The sequence below is a fragment of the Rhipicephalus microplus genome, chromosome 5 (assembly GCF_043290135.1).
Source record: "Rhipicephalus microplus isolate Deutch F79 chromosome 5, USDA_Rmic, whole genome shotgun sequence".
Lineage (NCBI taxonomy): Eukaryota > Metazoa > Arthropoda > Arachnida > Ixodida > Ixodidae > Rhipicephalus > Rhipicephalus microplus.
The window spans coordinates 149,258,433-149,268,655 of NC_134704.1; positions in this window are offsets into that span (position 1 = coordinate 149,258,433).

Consider the following 10,223-nt stretch of genomic DNA (forward strand, 5'->3'; position numbering starts at 1 on the left):
TGCGAGGAGCCAGAATTGGCCGGAACACCAATGGGCAACTGCTTTGAGTGCTTGCTTGAGTGGTGAAGCGCTCAGTGTGTACGGTAGGCTGACGCCGACCGATGCAGCCAACTATGGTGAAAGCTGCTTTGCTGAAGCGATTTAGATTTACTGTAGAAGGATTCCGGGACAGATTTCGGACAGGAAAGCCAGCTGATGGTGAGACGGCTACGCAGTATGCCGCCCGACTTTGCCATTATTTCGACAGATGGATTGAACTTTCAGGGACAGCGCAGGAGTACGATGAACTTAGAGAGCTCCTAATTAGAGAGCAGTTTCTTACTAGTTGCCACCCAAGCCTGTCGCTGTACTTGAAAGAGAGGAAAGCTGAGTCACTTGAAGGAATGCTTGAATTGGCTGATCAATTCTTGGAAGCGCAAGGTGGAACTAATTTGGCCAAGGTCAAGAAGGAGTGTCCCGATGATTCGAAGAAATTGGCTCCCGAAGAAAAGAAGCGTGCACCAGAGAGCATTCCGCGATGTTTTCTGTGTAACCGAGTGGGTCATCGCGCGAAAAACTGTCGAACGATCTTTACGAGTCCTACGGCAGTAAAATGTTTTAAGTGTGGTCAGACTGGGCACAAAGCAGACGCATGTCGAAACGGAGCGAGTCAAACTCACCAGGTATCCTGTGTGCTAGCAGCACCGAAATCCGAGGATAATGCCGTCACCGACGGATTTGTAGAGTTGAAAAATGGGGAGAAAATTCCTATTGTGGGTGCTGTAATGTCAAAACAGCCAACCGGTGTTGCGAAAGGAATGCCAACGCTGCCTGGAAAAGTTGCGGGCAAAAAGATTACGGTGTTGAGAGATACCGGCAGCTCCACTGTTATCGTGCGGAGAAACTTGGTACGGGAAAGTGAGTTAACGGGCAAAACGAAACCGGTTTGCCTAATTGACCGTACGGTTCGGATGCTTCCCGAAGCAGAGATTGAGGTTGAAACCCCATACTTCAGCGGGAAGGTTACCGCTCTATGTATGACGACCCCCCTTTACGACCTTGTCATCGGAAACATCGACGGGGCGCGAGGACCGAATGATCCGGAATGTCTGGGAGAAGACCCTAAGATAGAGCCCTCGCCAACCCAGCGACCGCGAGATACAATGGAGGAGCAGCCCGTGACGGATCTCACTAGAGCCCAAGGGGGGAAGCCGCGGTGCAAGGGACCATGAATGATAAGATGATCGTGTTGAATGAGTTCACGTGCTGGGCAGCTGGACGTACGTCGGCACGACCCCAACCGACCGACAGTGTAATGGTGACGGAGTTGGCCAGCCAAGCCCAATGCCGTGACATGAACGAGCTGGTAAATAAACAGACAGGACCCGTTGAACGTTATGACCCGTTAACGGTGTCGGAAGTGACAATGATGGCTGAGACGCCACCTCAGATATCGTCGTTGGAAAGGGCTCGCCGAAAGGGAACGTGGAAACACAAGAAGAGATCGAGCGAGCACCGCAAGAAAGGGCGCAAGCGCCGCTCAAAATACACAGGATAGGTGCTCAGGTCGAATCAGAATGTGTTTGGCAGTGCTGAGTGCCATATGTTGTGTTAATGTTGTGTTATCCTGTGTCACAAGTGTCGAAGTGTCTGTGCTGTGATGTGATGTATAGTGTTGTATAATTGTTGTAAAGACAGACTTTGTACGTTGTATTGTTTGGAATGTGTGATGAAGTGTTGTAGTCATGTACCTGTGGCCATATTTCATGTGTTGTGGAATTGAACTACAATGTACGGTTGTATTGAGCGATCTATTGTGAATGTGAAGTGTCGTGAGCGACGGTTTGTGTTACAGTCTTTCAGAGTGTGTGGTGACTGTTCGCGCTCGTTTGTGTGGTTTTGAATATTATGAGATAATGTTCTGAAAGTGGGGGGCAGTGTCACAGAACGAGCGCTAAGAAATGGGCGCGCCGCCAAATTCTTGCGATAACGCGCGGAAGAGACGCCGGGAGGTCAAAAGAAAAAAAAAGAAGAAAACAAACATCTAAAGGCTCCCCGGGCGCGCGACGCTCTCCCCTCGGAAGCGTGGCTTCGCCGATGAACCTCCTCACCCCACAGCGGCGGCCGGGCAAGCACTGGAAAGTTCTAGAAGGAAAGGGGCGTGTTCTGCTGGGTTGAGTCATCGGTCGGGGACGGCCCTCGTACAGTCTCGCGCCTCTCCCCAGCCTTCGCTGCGTATCGCGCCGGCGAAATGACGAGAACCTTCTGGAATCTCGCGCGGAAGGTATTTAATCGAGCAGCCGAGACGAGAGAGCAGGAGAAGATGGAAGTTAGCGCCAGAGCGCGTAGGGATTCCGCCGTGTAGTCGGCGAAGGTTTTGTCCGTAGCGACAAAGCAGGAGAAGAAGAGGATTTCCACCGGAGGGGTGAAGGCTCGAGCTACAGGCAAGAGCGTGAGTTTACCGCTATCGAGCGAAGACGCGTGGCATCAGCTGCGTGTGTGAAGCCGACGTGTTTCTGGCGAAGAAGTTTGAAGCTTGGAGAGTGGCCAATTGTAGACGCGAGGTTTCCTAGAAGAGAAACTTCGGGGCAGCGGAACGGCAACAACGCTGGACTTTGAGTGAGTGATTCTCGGAAGAGTATCATTCAGACTTTTGTTCCAAGGACTTTGGACTGAATAGGTTTTCTATCTCTTTAGTCTTTAAGTGTCTTGGTTGTTCAATGCATGCGACTGCATTGTAGTGTGTACTGTTGTCTGTGTCCGTTGTTCGAGTGTGGCTAATTGTACTGTGTAGTACGTTGTTTGATCGGTGACATATTGTACTCAGCTATTGTGGAGTGAGCATATTTGTGTGTTGTTTTTCTGATCTGCCATTATTGAGAATATAATTTTGTTGGTTTATCAACTCTCGGCTCTGACTTATTCTTTGGGCCACAGCCGGCGTCCGCTGGCGCGCCAAAAAGGACCACTTCTAAATTGTCCACGCTTTCGTGGTGCGGTTCGGGGGGCCGATACTTCGGCCCTTGGAATTAGCCCGGCGATCGCCTCCCTAATTAACGGGACCTGTGTGACAGTTGGGGAGGCCGTGTCCGGGAGGGCAAGATGGCGACTTTCAGCCGCAGTCGTCGTCGGGGTACCGTGCTCCAGTCCCAAATGAGAAGTCTCAAGGCGACTTTCAACCTCAATTGTGCGACCACTGCGGAAGCAGACGGCACCACTCAATTTTTCGAAATTGTCCAGCCCGGAGTCCACGTTGCGATACGTGCAACGCTTGGGGACATTTCGCGTCGATGTGCCGCAAGACTGCCCCTGTACAGCGCGTCTCTTCGAGGGGAGCTGTCGACGTCGTACCGGAGCAGCAGGCCTCCACTCAGTTGAACTCAACTTCAACCTCATCAGTGCTATCTTCGGATCGTCCTTTGTTTTCCGTGCTCACAGTTAGCACCTCACCCAGAAAAGACTTAGTCGTCCACGCTGTAGTCGATGGTGTTACCCTGCGGCTACTGGTGGATACAGGAGCATCTGTATCGTTGATGACTGCAGAAGACTTCCAGCGTCATTTCAGCAAACAGTACAGCCTGTCCAAAGCTGTAGTCGACTTAAGAAACTTCTCCAAGCAGCGCGTCGGGATCCTTGGCTCCTTCCAAGCTCCAGTCAGTGTTGCAGCGGTCTTGCTCCGTGGTCTTATACGTCACCGATAAGGGCACATCGCTTTTGGGCCTTGACGCCATTCAGCGACTGGGCATCCAGATTGATGGCGTGTCGTTGACGTGTCGACTCGCATCATGTGAAGTGCGGTGTCCCTCCAACGTGCCTTCGGGCTTCGAGCAGCTCTTCAGCGACGAGTTGGGTCTCGTCAAGGGTTTCATTCATCGCATTCAACGGCGGCCAGTTGTGACTCCGGTTGCATCCAAGCTGAGACATCTCCCTCTGGCATTTCGCGATCAGGTGGCGACCGAGTTGCGACGACTCGAGGACTTGGATGTCATCGAACGCGTCGACGCTTCCGAGTGGGTCTCGCCGCTCGTCGTCGTCCGCAAGAAAAATGGAAGCACCCGGCTGTATGTAGATCTCAGGGAACCGAATAAGGCAATTATCATCGATGGGTATCCTTTGCCGCACGCTGAAGAGTTGTTGCAGATGTTTCATGGAGCCACTTGTTTTTCTAAGCTAGACTTAGCGTCAGCTTATCACGAGCTGTTATTAGAGGAGAGCAGTAGGGACTTAACGACGTTCATCACGCATGATGGCTTGTTCAGGTTTCAGCGTGTCTGTTTCGGTCTGGCGTCCGCGCCTGCAGTTTTTCAAAAAATGATGCCCCAGATTTTAAAAGATTGCAAGAATGTAATTTGCTATCTGGATTATGTCCTTGTGTGGGTTAAGACTCAGTCTGAGCATGACGCGAGCCTAATTGAAGTCTTGACTTGCATAGCATACAGTGGCATGAAGTTGAATGATAAATGTCTTTTTTCCGTGAAAGAACTTAGCTTCTTGGGACACCGGATTTCAGCTGATGGCATTTCGCCGTCAGAAAGTAAAGTAAACGCTATAGTAAATGCCCCAGCTCCTACAGACATTAAGTCTTTACAGTCATTTTTAGGTCTGGCAGGATACTATGCCAAGGCCATTGATCACTATGCAGACCTAGTTGAACCGCTTCGTCTCATGCTCAGGCAGGGCCAAAAGTTATGCTGGTCGGAGGATGCCCAACGCAGTTTTAACCAGTTGAAAACGCGCCTGACTAGTTCGCTTGTCATTAAGGTGTTTAATCCTGAGCTACCTGTTGTGGTTACAACCGATGCATCTGACGTGGGCATCGGGGCTGTGTTACATCAGCTGTATGGTCCTAAGCTTGAAACAGTAGCCTTTGCGTCGAGAACCTTGTCAGATACTGAAAGAAAGTACTCTGTGGGTGAACGCGAAGCGCTAGCCTGTCTATTCGCGCGTGAAAGGTGGCATATTTACCTCTGGGGTAGACGTTTCACTTTTAGAACCGACCATCAGGCTGTAGTTGCTTTGTTAGCCGCAGGTGATGCAGGCCGACGGCCTTTAAGGATTTCGCGGTGGTGAGCTAGACTTTTGTATTACAACTTTGACACAGAATATTGCAAGGACTCAGAAAATGTGGTCGCTGATGACCTGTCTAGGCTGCCAATTCAGACCTGTCCAGAACTTAGCAAAGATGAAGAAATAGTGTCTCTATAGTGACATCTGTAGTTGACAAAGAAACCGTCCAACTTGCAACGAATGCGGATGTGACGTTGCAAAGAGTCTGTGAATGTGTATCCAAGGGCTGGCCTTTTAAGAAGCACATAAACAATGAGTTAATGGCTTCCTTTCACGTTAGGAATGAACTCTCTTGTGTTGACGGATTACTCATGCGTGGTGACCGTGTAGTCATTCCTAGTGTTCTGGTACCTACTTTCCTCCAATTAGCACATGAAAATCAAGGGAGAGTACGTACTAAGCAACTTCTGCGTGAAAGGTATTGGTGGCCCAAATTGATCGTTCTGTAGAAGAACATGTCAAGCATTGTCACATCTGTCAGCTGACAGACAAGACGGCCAAGCCGCGTGTAGCACCGTTGCAGACCGTTGAATGGCCTGAAGGGCCGTGGCAAAAGTTGGGTATGGGCATTGTCGGCCCGTTAAATGTATCTTTTCCCAGGTATCTTGTTACCTTAGTCGACTACTATTTAAAATGGCCTGAGGTTCTTGGCACGAATTCTATCTCCACAGAGGATGTCATTAAGCTGTTGGAATCGTCGTTTAGCCGGGAGGGGCTACCAGAGTTCTTAGTAAATGACAATGGTCCACAATTTGTCTCTACAATTTCAGGAATATCTAAACGAACAGGGCATCCGTCATATATCTTCGTCCAACTATTACCTCCAGGCCAACGGTCAAATAGAACGCCTTAACAGGGTTCTTAAGGAACATTTGCAGGTAGCCAGACTTGAAGGTAAAGATGCCTCGAGGAGCATCACACAATTTTTGAGTTCGTATAAGGTCACACCACATGCGGTGACTGGCCTGTCTCCAGCTTTTTTGCTGCATGGTCGACAACCTCGTTCCAAAGTAGACATTAGCAACTTTAGGATTCGTCCTAAAGTATCGTAGTCGCCCAATGAGTTGCCTCATGTCCGGAATCAAGTTGCAGCGAAACAGAATAAGAGCAAAGGGTATTTTGACAAAAGGAAAGGTGAACAGCAAACCCGCATAAAGGTCGGCGATTTGGTTAAAGTAAGACTCCATGGGAAAGGCTTTTTCAAGTAGAGTAGGCCTCTCACAGTGAAGGCTCAGGTTGCACCGTCCACTTCTCTCCTCAGTGATGGAAAAGTGTGGAATGCATCCAAGTTAACAGTAATTCCTAGGGATTCTTTCCAGAATACCGCCCTTTCTACTACACCCAAAGAACTTATTTACTCTTATTCCAGTTTAGATCTTTGTGGCAGTCAGTCCCCTGGTGCGCCTACGTTGCAGGGCTCCACCCCCAGTTTTCAGCCAGACTCTGTTTCGTCAGAGATCTCTTATAGTGAAGGGTCTGAATCAGTTATTCTCCAAGGAACGTTGGGAAGTCAGCAGGACCCGGTGCGGGTACCTTTTTTAAGTAATCCACTAAATCTCAACCCTGGGGAGGGGGAAAGTGAAGGGACTACAAGGTTTCCAAAAACGACCGAACCTGGTCGCACTTCAATAAGTTCTACTGAGACTTCTATGCGTCCGCGCCGTCAGACAAAACGACCTGACTGGCTCAAAGATTTTGTCACTTAAGGTCAAAAGAGTTCTTCCTATAATGCCGTGGCTGGTGGGCCCAGCCACGACATCGCAGACTTTCAGTTGTGTTTTTTTTTTGCAGTGTATTTCGTTTCACAAGATGTGTGACGTATCTGTTGTATTAGGCCACTTGTGCCTGTGCGCGAACTGTTCTTCTCCCCGCCGCTCGTGTGGCGTGAACATTCCTTAGTGGAGATCCTGGGACTTTCTCTAGTGTTACCCTGTGATAATGCTCATTTTGTCGACGAGGGGGGGGGGGGGGATGATGTGTCGTGGCACCACCTGTGAGTGGCGCGCGCTTTGAGTGCACCCTAGTGTGTATTCTGTTCAACAGATGTCGTTTGTAACAGCACACACGTGATTGCATGCAGTCAATCGCGTGTGTCCGCGTGTCCGTTGTATGTCGTTCAATAAACGGCCGCTGGCCGGCTCAGTCTTTGTTGGGTTCCCGCGGGCTCCGGTCAACTGACTTCTACTGCGTGTGTCGGGGGCGCGTGCCGGCGCACGTTGCGTCTCTCGTTCAGTCGTCGGGCCCTCGCTGTCGGACGCCACAACATTCTGTCGCGCGCGTGGTATCCTTGTGTCTTTGGACCAGGAAAAAGCGTTTGACCGACTAGAGCACGCGTATATCCTTAATGTGCTCACAGCCTTCAGCTTTTCTCACTCGTTTGTGGAAATGATTAAAAATACATACACTCGTCTGAAAAGCACACTAGTTCTGGATGGCTGGGAAAGTGCCGCTTTTTTTCATAACACGTGGGGTCCGTCAGGGATGTCAATTGTCTCCTGTGCTATTTGTCCTCAGCCTTGAGGCATACTTGCGTGCTCTTGACCCGGATTCACGTGTCCGGGGTCTTGCGCTTCCTGGTAGCGGTGTCGTGAAAGTCGCAGCTTTCGCTGATGATATAACCTTGCACCTTTCAGATGAAGATAGCCTTTCACGCAGCCTGCGTGTATTTTCTTAGTATGCCGACATTTCAGGGGCAGCGTTGAACATCTCCTAATCCCGGTATTTCTTCATTGGCTCTCCAAACTCCAGGCTTAGCGCCGGCTTTCCCATTCAGGCGGCCGCGTCTCTTCGTATTTTAGGCATTTTATACAACCACTACGGCATTTGCGAATCCGCTTGGTTAAACGCCCTCGAAGAAGTACAACTGAAAATTCGGGATGCACGGGATTTTGACTTCCCGCTTCTTGAGCGGAGGTACCTTGCGCAGACTGTATTTTGCGGTCGCATTTGGTACCTTTCTCACGTCGTGCAACCATCTTTACGTATCGTACGATCACTGCAGTCTGCTTTGTGTTCCTTTTTTTTGGTCAGGCGGCACTGAGTTGGTCTCTCGTGCGGCACTGGGACAGCAGCGTTCTCAGGGAGGCTTTGCTTTCCCTTCAGTGTCCATACGCTGTCGGCTGCTGGCACTGCGCTTCCTTTTGCGCCTAGTGCTAGGGGAGGAATCTCCCGCACGAACGCTTGCATATTACTTTCTGGGTACTCACCTTCGGCATTTGATGCCTAATGTGCAACTTAACAGGGGGCCGCAGTCAATAACACTTCCTGCGTTTTATGCAACAATTGTTGCATTTTTTCGCCATGTCAAGTCTAGCCGTCCTGGCATAGATGTTTTGAACAACCACATAGTTGAGACAACTGCTGCTTTGTTGCTTCCGTTGGTCCCGCCAGCCTGCCGTGCTCGCTCTAGACGGGTGTCTTGGAGCACGTTAACGGCTTCTTTTCTGCCTGGACGCCTCCGGGACTTAATGTGGCACCTGAGATGGGGTGTGCTTCCCACTATCTACCGCCTCGAAAAGTGGAGAATTGTCCAGTCAGCAACATGTCCGAACTGCTCCCTTCGGGAAACAAATCAGCATTTTCTGAGGCATTGTGTCATTGCTGGCGTTTTTTGGAGAGCCGTACATGCCGGATTTCGCTGCCTCAGAGTAAATCGCTTCGTTTCTTCTGGGCGTTGTTCGCGAGGCCGCTTCGCTTGTCTTCTCATTGTTGCCGGCTGTTTCTGCCTTTGGCGCAACCACTGCGAGGCGGTTGCAGCGGGCCGCCGCTGCCGCGTGCTCTACCCGATCCTAGAGCGATTGTACTCGGAGCTGCTGTCCGTTTTGTCGGAGGAGCTCTTCTTCCTCGGTGAAGAGGAATTTCTTCGGCACTGGTCTTGCCCTTTTGTGTCGCTCTGTGACGGACGAGTGAAACTTGTCTTTCGGCCGGCCTGGTGTTGGTAGGCTGATGTGTCGATGCGGCGGCAGAAATGGCATGCCAACATGTAAATATGCAAAATGTACATATTCATGTTTTATTTGTGTCTCTTGTTTACCTTGAAGTATTTTTTGTTGTTGTGTTTGTGTGAACTATCGAATGTACATGTTCTTTCAACGTCATCTCATATCCATGTTCATGTAAATAACGTCTGTTTTGTCATCATCGTTAGAGTATGTCTAAGAAGGAAATGTTCTGTTTACTGTTATTGACGTCTGTGGCAATAAATCTTTTCTAAACAAAATTGGCAGATCCCACGCACAGTGGGAATCGATTATATGGGAAGCACGAATGAGAAATGTTTATATGTCCTTTTTAAATTAGCACAATGTTACGAGGTGAAAGTAAATTATGCCGTACATAACTTTCGTGTCATGATTATCATGTTTGGATGCATTGTTTACCTTCGTCATCTATTCATGTCACGCGATACCAAATTTAGTATATGTGGAGCTAGTGAACCGGCCGCGAGCACGCTATGAGCGTGGTATGTTGTCATGTTCTTACATTACACGCGTGTCAGAATTATCATGTTTCACCAGTCATATATTTCGTCGTCCATTGACGCCACGTAAAACCAAGTTTGGTATATGTGGAGTTAGCAAAACGGCCGCGAGCGCATCATGAAGAGCCCAACATACTCCAATGTAGCGTTGACGCGTGCGCACACTGGGCACAGCGACGCAACGTTATCGAAACACGAGCACTCTATAGTCTGACGCCAGGCGCGACCAGCGTCCATCGGCGCGGCCCGACGACAACTGGCGCAAAATGCGACATGCTGCATTTCGCGTCGATGCGCCAGCTCCTTCTTTTCGTGACGGAGGGACGCTAGACGCGCTGAAACGTGCATGCGTCAGAGCAACACGGCGCCCGCCTGCGAGTATATGGCAGGACCAGTGCCTGGTGTGGCGACGACGTGACGCGACGAAAGGAACGCCAGCGAGCACGCGCACCGCGTTACATCGAAATGTATTGGCGCCTTGACTGTGGCATGCGGTCATGTTCTCACATGGCACGGATCTCATGATTATCTTGTTTGCATCAGTCACATACCTTCGTCGGCCATTGCCGTCATGTAATACCAAATTTGGCATATGTGAAGCTATACCGAAACGGCCTTGTTGTTACATGACACGCATGTCTTGAATATCATGCTTGGAGGTGTCATTTACCAATGTCGTCCATTCGCGTCGCGTAAT